This window comes from Schistocerca serialis, chromosome 6 (assembly GCF_023864345.2).
Source record: "Schistocerca serialis cubense isolate TAMUIC-IGC-003099 chromosome 6, iqSchSeri2.2, whole genome shotgun sequence".
Classification (NCBI taxonomy): Eukaryota; Metazoa; Arthropoda; class Insecta; order Orthoptera; family Acrididae; genus Schistocerca; species Schistocerca serialis.
The window spans coordinates 305,664,218-305,679,133 of NC_064643.1; the positions used below are offsets into that span (position 1 = coordinate 305,664,218).

Sequence of the window (14,916 nt, forward strand, 5' to 3'; positions counted from 1 at the left end):
GTACAGTTATTTACCACAAGCTTTAGTTGAACATCACCTTACTTTAATAATCATGGTGCTGCTGGAGGTGGTTTGCCTTCATGTCCATTGGGTTTAGATCTTCTGGATTTTAATGACGCACAAGACAATTTTCACATAACAAAGTGTTTTGGCAATAAGTTACTCGTGTAAAGTACTGGAAAGTACCCTTGGTCCTAGTGAGGGTTGAGTGCTGCTTCCTTGTACTTACAGTTTTCACCCTGGCCGAGAAATCTTCTACTTCAGTATACACTAATGGATCAGTCCATGTGAAATCAACCAGTAGTATGTTTTTTGATACCTCAGACTTGGTTTTGTACATGTGGTAATACCTGACTACAACCTGACGTCTTCATACTGCAGAAACCAAAGAAAAGGTGGTGGTGTTGCAATTTTTGTTAAGAACAGTATCAGTTGCAAAGAAATGTATGTTCAAAATTTTTGTTTAGAGCAACATTGTGAATCATGTGCCATCGAAATTTCTGTAAGTAATTCCACCCTGTTAATTGTGGCAATTTATAGAGCACCTTCAGGAAATCTTGGCCTCATTTTGAAGCAGCTTGATTTGCTTTTACTGCACTTATTCAACTATAAAAGAGATGTTGTACTACTTGGAGATTTCAACATAAACTTTCTTACACATAGTAGTGGGAAGACAGACCTAGAAAATCTGATGTACACCTAAAACATTCTGCCAGTGGTCAATTTTCCCACCAGAGTAACTTCATATTCAAGCTCACTAATTGACAACATTTTTGTAGACAAAGAGAAATTGGACAGTATCAGCATTAGTAAAATAATATGTGGTCTTTCTGACCATGATGGTCAAAGACTTACCATCAAAAATATAAATGTTTGTCAGAATAAAACTGAGCCAACGTGGAAGGTATTCAGGCCCATAAATGTACTAACAATCAAAACATTCAAATCATGCCTCCATAATGTAAATTGGAGTCACATATATTCTGAAACAGATGTAAATTCCAAGTATAACCTGTTTAGTAAAGAAATTGCATCAATATTTGAAACCTCCTTCCCAAAAAAAGTTTATAGAAATGCACCAAAAGAAAACACAAAAAAACCATGGATAACAAATGGGATTAGGACATCTTGCAAGCAAAAAAGAATTTTGTACATAACAGCAAAAGAATCAGGAAACCTCAGTCAAATAAACCATTATAAAAAGTATTGTAAAACTTTGAGTAAGGTAATCAAACTTTCAAAAAGCATATATTTTAGATCCAAAATCAAGCAATCCAGTAATAAAATTAAAGCAATCTGGGACATAATAAGGAGCGAGACTGGTACGAACAGTGCCAGTAAACCAGTAGACATTGTACTAAACATTGATGACAATACTGTAAGCTATTGCAAATGCATTCAATGACTACTTCATAAGTGCTGCAGAGCAAATAGGTTGCAATGGATCCTTAGAAAGTGCCATGGATCTACTGAAGCACAGTTTTCCCATTCCAGTGAGTGAGATAAGAACATCCCCCATAACCAGATATGAGATTAGAAAAACCATTGCCTCATTAAAATGTAAGGGATCATCTGGTGTAGATAATATCTCCAGTAAGCTGCTAAAAACCTGCTCTGACCAAGTAAGCAAAGTATGAACTACTGCACTCCAGAATTGTAAGGCACCTAGAAAAATTTGGCATCATAAGTGGTAGACAGTTCGGTTTCTGGAAAAGTATGTCCACAACTGAGGCCATATTTTCTTTCACAAATGATATACTGGAATCCCTAAATAATAAAATGAAGGCAGTTGGAGTATTTTGTGATCTGTCCAAAGCCTTCGACTGTGTGGACCACAAAATACTCCTCAACAAAGCACGCCACTATGGGATCACTGGGGCACTGGGAAGCTGGCTAAAATCCTACCTCCAAAACAGGAAGCAGAAAGTAATTCTCAATGGGAGCAATAAAGAGGGAGAGGTAGTAGAGTCAGATTGGAGCACTGTACTCCATGGAATACCCCAGGGATCTGTCCTTGGTCCGTTGCTGTTTCTGATATATACAAATGACCTACCTTTTTCATGCAAGACATGCAAGTTTACCATGTTTGCTGATTACACCAGCATTTTGATGAGTAACAAACAGCTCACTGATATGGAGGTTAATGCCAACAAATTACTTACAGTACTATTAACCTGGTTCCAAGTGAACTCGCTCACAGTAAACCTGAGCAAAACAAATTATATCCATTTCAGCCTTGACCACAAACTCCCCCAGGAGATTACTGTTTTAAATAACAATAATCAGATAGAAAGGGTACACTCCACCAAATTCTTAGGCCTCCACATAGGCAGTAGGCTCAACTGGGACCACCATGTCCTCGAGACTGTAAAAAGGCTGTCCTCAGCAATTTTTGCCATTAGGACAATCTCACAATTTGGAGACATAAATGTCATGAAGTCCACATACTTTGCATACTTCCACTCCATTATGTGTTATGGCATCATCTTCTGGGGCAATTCACCCTCATCTAAAAAAATCTTCCTCATGCAGAAAAAAGTAGTACGTATAATGTGCAGAGTACCTCCGAGGACCTCCTGCCGTACGCTCTTTAAAAAAACTCAGAATACTTTCCACAACCTCCCAGTGTATTTTTTCCCTAATGAGTTTCTTGGTTGACAATCCTGCCCACTATGAAACCAATGAAAGCTTCCATTATCACAATACAAGAAAGAAGGCTGACCTTCACTTTGAACTAAAAAGTTTAACTCGGGTACAGAAAGGAGTGCATTACTCCGGTGTCAAAATATTTAACTTATTACCGAGCTATATAAAAAATTTACGTTGTAACAGTGCATCATTCAAAAACAATCTGAAGACATATTTAATCGAGAAAACGTTTTACTCACTTGATGAATACTTCAACAGAGAAAAGTAGTCTTTGTATGTATTTATATTTACTGTTGTTTGTTTATGTACTTTTTGTTCCTTTTTGTAACCATATACTTACTGTGACAAATAGGCGTTTGCAATGTGATAAACTTTGCATAATGTATTATTCCTACGACTTTATTTTAGTTCATTATTATTTTTGCAAGTCTTATGTAATTTATGTCTAGTTCTGCTCTTGTAAACTAATTGATACCATGGTCTGTGAACATATATTACTCAAGTTGTTCTACATCCTAGCGTCATACGCATAACAGGATCTACGGAATTTGTAGATAAATAAATAAATAAATAAATAGTAGGAGCTATTTGCTTGAAAAATCCCAAATTAAAAATATTTTGGACAGGTGTGGCTCAGTGGGTTAACTTCAAATTACAAAGCTATACATTTGGGATTCGGCCTAAGATTTTCTCTGTGATGTACATGTCTTTCACCTCGAATGATGAGAAAAATGTCATGTGGAAGTACTCCGTGTAAATAGAGAATGCAGCAAATAGAAACTCGTAATCTAAGACATCTTTGCTGGTGATACCAAAATTGGCAACACTTTTATGATATGGATGTGTCGTTGATATAATTAGCTAAGTTGTTTATGTTTGTACTGGTGTGAAATGAGTGAACAAATTAACTCAGTTGCTGCTAATGACTAACATCAACAACTATTTTTTTCTAAAAATGTTGTAGGAATGTTGTGATAGAATGTAAATACTTTGGTATTAAAGGCTTTTGTGTGTTCCTATCGGCAACTCAATGCTTCTGCTTTTCGGTGAGTGATTCCCTTAAATCTTAAAGTATTTAAAATCTCCCAAAAAGTTTGTGTAGGTGTTTTGGATGTCCAAAATCATTTGAAAGTAAAAAGATTGAAAAATTTTTTGATCTGACATGCATGTAAGCAGCTGAATAGAGCTTAAGAGTTTGAAAATGTTTTCCAGAGACACAGGGGCTGTATGTGAAAGAGTTAATAGTATTGCAGCACATTGACAACGTTTTTATTCAGAAAGTGTCAAGAGGTACTTGGGAGATGTTTTCGCCTTTCTATGGCAACTGCACTTATTACAGCAAAGCATTACTGATGATTTAAAAATGAGCAGTTTCCTTTATTGCCATCAATGACAAAGGGAGATGTGCAACAAACTACAGACAAATAATAGCCAAAGAAACTAGATTGCGAGTTTGAAATTATCTTATGATGTAAAAAGAAAATTTGTTTTCGACGTAGCTTGGGAGGTGGTGAAGCTAACATAGAATCACAACGAAGGTATTTGCCGAAAACTACAGTGGATTTGATAATCCCTGAATTTTGCTGAGAAGATTCTGATTTGAAAATCTATCATTAACCTGAAAAAAAAATGATTTCAGGAGACACCACACACTGAAATTCTCTTTGCATGTGTAGAAAGTATTGTTTAGTGTGTCGCAATGGCAAATCGAAGATCAAATTTTTTAAGATTTAAAAAAAAAAAACTAGTCCGGCAAACTTATTTTAAAAGCAAAAACAAATATCTTTCTGTAATAAATGACAAAGAATTGAAGTGAGTCCCATTGGCTTTCAAATTTATCTGTTTTCTCTTTATTCATCAATAAAATAAATTTTTCCCCACTCTGGTAGTAAGGGAAGTGCTTGGTGCATGGGCACACTGCAGATGTGCAGGGTGTATGCGAGTGTGTGCATGTGACATTTGTGTTGGCTTGAGCAAGTGCTCACTTGGCTGTGTCATTAAACAAGGCAGCATCAGTCACCCTTGGCAACTTTCACTAAAGCATACAAAGTGTGTAGACCTAATAAAAACCACAACTAAATGCGTAAAACTTAGCAGTGCCAACACAAAACACTTCCTCAGGTTTTCAGTCGTATTTGCTGGGAAGGGCAGTTGAACTAATAATGGTGAGAGAATATTATTTCTATCCTAAAACCGGGAAAGACTATCAAATTTTACCTGACTGTTGACCAATCTCTCTAATGAACAGGCTGGTGTCTGGAAGCCAGAGGGTGTATATCACAATTCTAAAGTGGCTATTGGGTGTTCTGGTCCATCACGGACCAACTGGCTCATGTGGAATCAGCAGTGCACAGTGCTTCTGTGCATCGCCAGAATCTTATCGCTGCACTCTTTCACCCACTGAAGTTGTACGGTACCATCTGGTGTCATCACATCCTGTATACTCTGTATAAGTGGGGCTTGTAGTGCTAGTACCATTTTTATCTAGAATTTGATACCTTAAACAAGTCTAGATCTGGATACATTCAACTCAATGTATACAGGAAACTGGAGTTCCTCAGGGATTGGTTGTTGCCACTGCAATAAACCGTATCGTGACTGCAGTGGGATCCACAGTCTCACCGTCACTGTATGGGAGTGACCTTCGTGTGTAACCCAGATTTCCACCTTCGCGTACTGCAGCAGGGATCATACAAAAGCTACATAATTGGGGCCCTGAATTGTGGATATCTATTTTTTCCTGTGAAAACTCTTGAGACACTTTTGTTGACTTTGGACTGTGTGTCTGCATGCGTAATTTTACCTCAGTAATTAGTTACTTGGAAGGTTTTGAAACTTTCAGATTTTTAGACCTTTTATTTGACAGTATGCCAGCCCAAGGCAGATTGCATGAGGAAGCTTAATACTCTCACATATCTCAAAGTAAATCCGGGAATGCAGATGGCACAGATATTCGGAGATTTTATGAAAAATTTGATTTTACCCTGGGTGTGTTGCTTCTGCGTCAGCAGCACCATTGCTACTGAGCTTGTTAGACCTGGACTGCAAAAGAGGCTTGTGATTGGCAACTAGAGCCTTGCTTACAAGCCCTGCAGACAGCCAAAGAGTTGGTTGTGCTTTAGCAGATGCAAGGGGGCATGAGAAGTAGTCTCTGCTGAGTGTGTGCTCTGTATGCACTGCATAGTTAGTCACTATATCACTACCTCTGCAGTACATTAAAACTCTTGCCACAAAGGACTTATTGGTTTGTAGAGACTACATGAGCTGCTCACAGCTTCACAGCTTCAGGGTGCTGGTAACATTTGTATGGACACTGAGCCAGGTGGGTATTCGGGAAATGAACTTTTGCATAAAGAGCTAGTGAAGCAACCACTGGAGACACTCCAATGCAGAGTACCAAGCACGGACTTATCACTGCAACTCCAACAGATTTTGAAAACCTGGGACTTGGAATGGCAGACTACCATGACCCTCAAGCTGAGAGCAATGAAGGGCACCACCAAGGTACGATATTATTATCTCCAGGACTTCGGAAAGATACCAACATATATGCCGACTGCATATCAGTCCCAACAGACTAACCCACAAGTTCCTTTCGCATCAAGAGGACTCCTGTCAATGCAGCTGTGATGGTCCCCTCATCATTGCCAGTATTCTCGCAGGGTGCCTTGCTGGTTGATTTGAGACAAGCAGTCAAGCTGTGTACCTCACTACTTCAGATACTTGTGACAGTGGCTTAGTAGCTACCAAAGTTCCCCTTTTCCTGAGAGGAAAGGGGATTTTATGACAAAAGTCTTGCTCCCATGACCCACATAGAAAAGACATTGAAGTGTATGGCAAATCTCTGCCTTAGGTAAATCCACACAGGTCCTTACTTGCTTGAGGAAATAAGATTCTATGATAGATAATTTGACGCTGCTGGAGGCAGCTTTATAGTAGGCTCTCCTATGCAGGCAAGTGCCTTGTAGGAATCTTCTTTGATCCAGAAGGGTACTAAGATACTATTTGGATGCATTACATCTGCATGTGGCTTCTTCAGTGGTGCATCTGTGGACAGCTAACCATATTTCTGCATTCTTTTCCCTCATAGACTTACTTTGGATACTCAGCTGGGGAATTCATATCAGACTGGTTGGAGCAGAACAGCAAAGTCATACAAGGAAGCATACGGTGTGTTGCCCTCCTCTGTGTTGCTATTAACAGCATTAAATTCACATTAAGAGAGGCAGTTCAGTGATCTTTGTGTGGGGATGGTTTTGCTGTATTTTATCCATCATCTAACCCAGAAACAGCAACACGTCAGTTGCAATAAATGCTAAAGTGATGGGAGGATTAAACTAAATACACAGGTTTCAAGTTCTTAACAGACAAAATGATGGGTATGGACTTAAATTTTTTCACAGCATGTGTGTAGTCCACCATACATTGGTAATGAGGGATACCATTTTGAGCATAAGAGATTTGTTAGGTTCTGGGCCTCATTTTTGGCAAAAAAATTCTTATGACTACCGCATCTGAGAGATCTGAAAGCACAGTTTCTCAAAGTGCTTAACATCTTAAAGTACCTCAACCAGAGGTCTTTGGAAGCCAACAGAACACACTCTCTAGTAGTTCTGTAAGGCTTTTCTGCTGTCTAATGTAGTACGCATTCTCTTTTTCTTTCAGCTCATATACTTCAGATTATCGTGATGACATAAATTACAAATGCATCCTAAACACACATTAAATGTCTGATTTCTTTGGAAAAAAAATTAGGTTTTAAATGGGGGACAGTCAGTTTAATTCACTGCCTTTTTTGAGACAAATAATTGGTTTACACTGCAGTGCAATTTGGTGTGCAGTCCACAATTCAATACTATAAGAATTTTATTAATAAATAATAAGATTTCAGCCAGATCATACAAAAAGTATGTCAGTTTCCTACGCATTCTGTCATGAAAACTCAAAATACACAAATGATACACTATGAGATTAAAAGTATCCAGACACCTGGCTGAAAATGACTTAAAAATTTGTGGCGCCCTCCATCGGTAATGCTGGAATTCAGTATGGTGTTGGCCCACCTTTAGCCTTGATGACAGCTTCCACTCCCACGGGCACACATTCAGTCAGGTGCGGGAAGGTTTCTTGGGGAATGGCAGCCCATTCTTCACAGAGTGCTGCACTGAGGAGAGGTATCAATATAGGTCGGTGAGGCCTGGCATGAAGTCTGCATTCCCAAACATCCCGAAGGTGTTCTATAGGATTCAGGTCAGGGCTCTGTGCAGGCCAGTCCATTACAGGGGTGTTATTGTTATGTAACCGCTTCGCCACAGGCCGTGCATTATGAACAGGTGCTTGATCATGTTGAAAGATGCAATCACCAGCCCCGAATGGCTCTTTAACAGTGTTAAGCAAGAAGGTGCTTAAAACATCAATGTAGGCCTGTGCTGTGGTAGTGCCATGCACAACAACAAGGGATGCATGCCCCCTTCATGAGAAACATGACCACACCATGGCACCACTACCTTCGAATTTTACTATTGGCCCTACACACGTTGGCATATGACGTTCACTGGGCATTTGCCATACCCACACCCTGCCATCGGATTGCCACATTGTGTACCGTGATTCGTCACTCCACATGTTTTTCCACTGTTCAATCGTCCAATGTTTATGCTCCTTACACCAAGCGAGGCGTCGTTTTTCATTTACCGGCATGATGAGTGGCTTACGAGCAGCCGCTTGATGATGAAATCATAGTTTTCTCACTTCCCACCTTACTGTCATGGTACTAGCAGTGGATCCTGATACAGCTTGAAATTCCTGTGTGATGGTCTGGATAGATGTCTGCGTATTACACATCACGACCCTCTTAGACTGTCTGCGGTCTCTGTCAGTCAACAGATGAGATCGGCCTGCACACTTTTGTGCTGTACATGTCCCTTCATGTTTCCACTTCACTATCACATCAGAAACAGTGGACCTAGGGATGTTTAGGAGTGTAGAAATCTCGCATACAGATATCTGAGACAAGTGACACCCGATCACATGACTACGTTCGAAGTCCGTGAGTTCCGCAGAGTGCCCCATTCTGCTCTCTCATGATGTATAATGACTACTGAGGTCGCTGATATGGAGTACCTGGCACTAGGTTCAGCACAAAGCACCCAATATGAAAAATGTATGTTTTTAGGGGTGTCCAGATACTTTTGATCACATAGTGTATAAGTTATTGTTCCCTAGTTAATATTATTGTTATGCCTTATTATATGTATTGCTCTTGTACAAGATGTTAGTTGTTTCAACATAATTTAAAACATTACTTGATGCTAGCTTATGGCTGCAAGCTGTATTTATGAGGAAGACGTTCACATTTAATGATCTTAGATGCCATCCATCATGAGGAGATAAGAATGATTACAGATGTACGAGGTGTGTTCAAAAAGTAAGAGGACTTTATATTTTTATGAAAAAATATTTATGTATTCATCAATATTCATGTCCCCCTCAAGTACAATACACTTGGGGCAACACTTCTTCCAATCCTCAAAGCACTTCTCATTAGCACTTTTTGGTACAGCTTTGACTACTTCCAGTGATGTAGTTTTTATTTCCTCAATCATTGAAAATCTTCATCCTTTCATAGGTCTCTTCTGGTTTGAAAACAGGAAAAATCTCTGACAAACAACAATGAATGAGCAGGTGCATTGTTGTGATGCAAAAGCCATGAATTGTTTTTCCACAATTCCGGACTTTTTTTGCGTATTGCATCTCACAAATGGCACATAACGTCAAGATAATATTCCTTATTGACAGTGTGACTTTGAGTCAAAAATTCATGACATGCTATGCCATGGTCATTGAAGGAATGGGAGAGAGGGAAAAAAAGAAACAGTGATCAAAACTTTGACATTTGGTCGAACTTGGCACACTTTCTTTGTTATTGGTTCTCCAGGATGCTTTCATTGGGGTGATTGAGCTTTGGTTTCGACGTAATAACTGTAAACCCATGTTCCATCACCCTTTTGAGCACTTGTAAACAATTTTTTATTTTTACTTGTGGCAGACTCACTGTATCTGTCAACATTTCAAGTGTTTTAGAGCACTTGATTCCATTTTTCACACAAAATTTGATGCAGATTCTTCACTCCATCTTTTATAATAATTGAAAATCACTGAGCACACTAAAACACGTCTAACCCTGCTAACCAAATGAAACTTTGAACATATGTTTGGGACATGTGTACCAACATTAAAAAAAAAAGATCAATAATTGTATTACATTGCTTACAGACATACAGAATTAATTTGAAATTCCTTGTCAGTAGCACTCAACAATCTGTGTGAGTGAAGAGCTAGTTGTGTTTCACAAGAACAATGTTTTCTAAATCTGATTTGACTGTGTATCAATAGACTGTTCTCTTTGAGGTAATTCATAATGTTCTAACACAATATATGACCAAGTGATTGTGGCACAGTGGTTAGCACAGTGGACTCGCATTCGGGAGGAGGATGGTTCAAACCAGCATCCGTGATTGAGGTTTTCCATGATTTTCCTAAATTGCTTCAGGCAAATGCTGGGGTGGTTCCTTTGAAAGGGCATGGGAGACTTCCTTTTCCATCCTTCCTTAATCCGATGGGACTGATGGCCTCACTGTTCAGTCCCCTCCCAGCAACCAACCAACCAACCACCTACAATATATGTTTCAAAATCCTGCTGTATAATAATGTTAATGATGTGGGCTTACCAGGCTAAAAAATTCCTCATCCACTTTGTCTCCTTAAGAACACTGCCAACTATCCACTAAGCATACCCTATACAGGAAGCATTGCAGCACAGTCAATCTACATTTTTTAACATGTAAAATCTTGGAAAAAGAGTGATATTTTATTGGGTATCAGGGTATGTGGAAATTCAGAACAATGTTTTGGCGGATGCAGCGGCCATGGAAGCCTGCACAGTACATATAGTTGCTCAGTGTAAAGTTCCTCTACATGCGGTGTCCTTGCTGTTGAGGAAATATATCCTACATTGTTTGGAGGAGTAATAGATGGAAGTAACGGTCAACAAATTGCGGTTGGTGAAGCCAGCCACCAGACTGTAGCTGATTCTTTAGTCACAGAGAAATACAACGAAGTGTTATTAGTATGTCTTCATATTGGACCCTCTGTTGTCATTGGGTTTCTCCTCCATTGAGGAGAACCCCAAGTGTACAGTGCTTGTAGTGTATTGCTGACAGTGGGACACATTTTAGTTGTTTAAATGATGGAGAATCCAGTGTGGAATAACAATAATATCAAGTAGAATAGATGCTGCTCACCACATGGAGGAGGCATTGAGCAGCAGACAGGCATATTTTCAGTAAGAAAGTAACTAAATTGTCAGACCAATTCCTCCTCCAAATGTAGGAAAACTTGTGCTTTCCCATCCCATGCTTAGCTGCTGTCATCTCCAGGTGGTAAGACCTAACTGCGGTGAGCAGCTATCTCTGCTGGAGTGGGAATTGTGGTACAGAATAGGTATGGAACTAGGTCATGCAGGGTATGGGTGGGAGAAGATGCTTTAGGGTTGTCTGTGGGAGTGTGGAGGAATGTGGTGGGGACAGGATGGTGGGCAGCTAGGTACAGCATCAGAAGGCTGTGCTGGGGATCGGGGAGAATTAAAGGAGAGAAGCAGAGAGGGAAAGAGGACTATGCAGATGCTCTGGGGGATAGCAGGTGTGTTTTTGTGTTTGAGGCTGGAGTGGGAGCTGGAAAGAGGATAGAGGCAGGTAATAACAAGGGCTAGCAAAGGTTACAAGGATGAAGGGTATGTTGCAGGAAGAATTATTGCCTGCACAGTTCAGAATAGCTTGTAGTGGGAAGAGTCACAGATGGGACAGATTGTGAAGCAGTCTTTGAAGGCAAGCACACTGTGCTGCACTGAATGCTTCAGTACTGGTTGGTCAAACTCTCTCTTGGCCAAGGGTTGGCAGTGGCCAGTCGTGTGGACAGACGACTTGTTAGGGGTCATGTCCATGTATAATGCCGCACAGTGTTTGCAGCTAAGCTGGTAGACCACAGGGCAGCTTTCACAAGTGGTCCTGCCTTTGTTGAGGTAGGAGATGCCTGTGACAGGACTGGAGTAGGTGGCAATGGGAGGATGTATGGGGCAGGTCTTGCATCTAGGTCTACTACAGGGGTGAGTGTCATGGGGGCAGTAGTTTGGAAACAGGGATGGACACAGATATTACCTAGGTAGGGTGGATGATGAAATAAAACTTTAGGAGAAGTGAGGAGAGTAATGGGGAGAATATTTCTCATTTCAGGGCATGACAAAAGAGTCAAAATCCTGGTGGAGAATCTGATTCCTTTGTTGCAGTCCTGTGTGGTACTGACAAGGGGAAGGCCTCAATACATGGATGAGCAATTCGACTTGTATTTGGCATGGCACTTGTGTAGAACCTAAAATGAAATATTCCAAGATTTTGCTCAACTTCCCTCAATCTCGTTTTTGAGAAAACCACCTGAAATTCATGAAGCATAATCAATTCAAAATTGATGGGAACAATAGGTAATTGAAAATTGTACATTTTTCATCATATGTGGAGGTTGCAAATGCATATTTTCCTATAAATCAAGGAAAGAAACTCTTTAGGATTGCTGCTTATTTGTATGCACATGTAAGATAACACTGTTCAACATAAGTGCCACTGGTGTAGTGAATAAGGCATCTGGCTGGGAGGAGGGAACCTGTATTAGTCCCGCAAAGAGAGAGAGAGAGAGAGAGAGAGAGAGAGAGAGAGAGAGAGAGAGAGAGAGCGTGAGCGTACAATCTCTGGCTGCTGAGGCCACACAAAGCTGTATGGTGAGTAGCAACTATCCTCTTAATAATATTGTTACATTCCATCCTGTATTTTCCATTAGGAATAATAACAAAGTAGGCAAATATGTTTCTTAAACAGCATGGATTAGTAAAGAACTTAAATTATAATCCAAGTTGCCTTACACTGCCTCCTTCACTCTGTTACATATCCTCACTTTCCTTCAAACAAGTTCATAGATGGTACTTGGTGTATAATCATTCGAAGCAAATATGTCTGCAGCATCAAGAACATGTAATGAATGCATCTTTGTGCAACTACTTTGTTTCTTTCAAAGCTTTGTTGGAAAGGAGACTTTATTTAAGTTTAAGAAATTTTATTTTTGGGAATTAATTTTGATGCTTACCATGTGTATGATAACATCTGATAAATAGGTCCTGAATGGTGATCATCAGTTACATTACAGATCATTGCATTTGCGCAGTTGTGCTATTCCTGGTGGGTTTCCAGAAGCACATTGCTATTTTGAAACCTCCAACAAATGAAGTACTGTACTGTGCCTCACAGCAAACAAGCATCATGCAGTCAGCTGTCTGTGCTCACTCGTGATGAATTCACAGCAGTGTTATTCAGAATGGTTTTTGTACAAGGAGGCTTAAAATTTTAATTATTTACTAATCCAAGTCACTCGAGAAAATGGTTACGTTATTAACACTCCTGTTCCTATTAATTTTGATATGGAAAAATACAAATAAAGATACGGAAAAAATACAAATAAAAAGAAACTGTAGTATGCATTGGATGCCTCCCTCCCCCCTCCCCCTCCCCCCAGCCATGTTGGTCAAACAGCATTTGTCTTATGGATACATAAGCACCAATCATAACACTTTCTTTTCTTGATTTGCAGGAAAATGTAGACTTGCTGTACGCATATGATGATTATGATGATGATGAAAAATGCTGGTTTTCAATTATCTGTTGATCTTGACAATTTTGAGTCATCTTGTCATGAAATTCATGGGTGATTTTCTTAAAATAGGATGAATGTAGAATGAAAATATCTTAGTCTTTTGTTTCTGGTTGTATATAAGTGATGTGTCAAATATGAACTGAATCGGTTGGCCATGTCTTATACCTTCCTTATGTCTTATACCTCCTTTGTAGCCGGTAAGTGAATGTATTGGTCTGGTAGATGACTGGGGAGACAAAGTGTGGGAGATCAATGTCTGGACAAGAGGGAAGTGTAATTTCGTTCTGTGGAGGCCTCAATGGAACACCCTTGACATATTTGAGAGGAACGGTTCATCACTGCAATTGTGACTGTGATAGGTTACTAATCTGTATTGAAGGGTCTTTTTTGTGAGGAATGGGAGACAGCTGTTGAAATGGAGCCATTGTTAGTGATTGGTAGGTGTGATGTGGTCAGAGATACTGATGGAGCTGTCCATTAGGTGGTCTACATTGAGGAAAGGTTGTAGAAAGATCAGGGTGAAGTGAATGGTTGTACATGGCTGAGGGTCTCCACCAATTGTCAGACGATACCCTGTACAAGTCCTGCCACAGTGACCCTATTCCAGAAATCCAGCACAACTCAGTCCCTCCTCAAATACCTGGGTCCTTCTCAGAACCTTTCCCCTGAGTCTGTCTCCCTCCTGACCCCCACCACTTTCTGCACTCCTCCTTTCTATGTGCTTCCTACAATACTTAAGCCCAACCACTTAAGATGTGTAATTGTGGCTGGATGCTGTGCCTCCACGTAGAGCACCTCTGCACTAGTGGACTAACGCCTTTAGCCTATTACCTGTAACCTAGCCTTCTATATAAAAGAGATCAACCATCTACTCCAGACTCTGAACAGTTCCTGTCACTTTACAACATGGGACATTGCTCATCACTGTTGATGCCACCTTCCTCTATACTAATGCCTTCACTTCCCATGACCTTGCTGCTGTTGAATACTACATTTCCCAGTGCCCAACTCCAAACCTATAACCTCCTTCTTACCCACCACGACTATCTACAAGCTCACCTCAATTTACTTCTCTATTGAATGCGTCATCTACAAAGATATGTGGTACAGTCATGGGCATTTGCATGACACCATCCTACAACAACCTCTTCATTGTGCATCTTGAGAAACCTTTCACCCAGTTCAGATCCATTGATGAAATTTTCGTGATCTGCACTGAGTGTGGATATCCTGTCCAAATTCCTCCAGAACCTTTTTCCTCATATGTTACACGTGGTTCTCCTCAGCCCAACAAGCCAGTTCCTCGATGTTGACCTCTACCTCTTAGGTGACTTTCTCAATACATCCATTCACATAAAATCTAAAAACTAGAAACAATATCACCATTAGAAAATTGCCACCCATTTCACACTATGAAGTCCCTTTCATACAGCCTAGCCACATGTGGTTGTCACATCTGCAGTGACAAGCTGTCCCTCCTCAGATATCCTGAGGGCCTCACAGAGGCCTATG

At 40.1% G+C, this 14,916-nt stretch overlaps 1 protein-coding gene across 6 annotated transcripts in view; it reads left to right on the forward strand.

The window, feature by feature from the left end:
• LOC126483814 (eukaryotic translation initiation factor 4E-binding protein Mextli) overlaps positions 1-14,916 on the forward strand; it is a 139,957-nt gene that overhangs the window by 30,451 nt on the left and 94,590 nt on the right. The window lies entirely within an intron of this gene.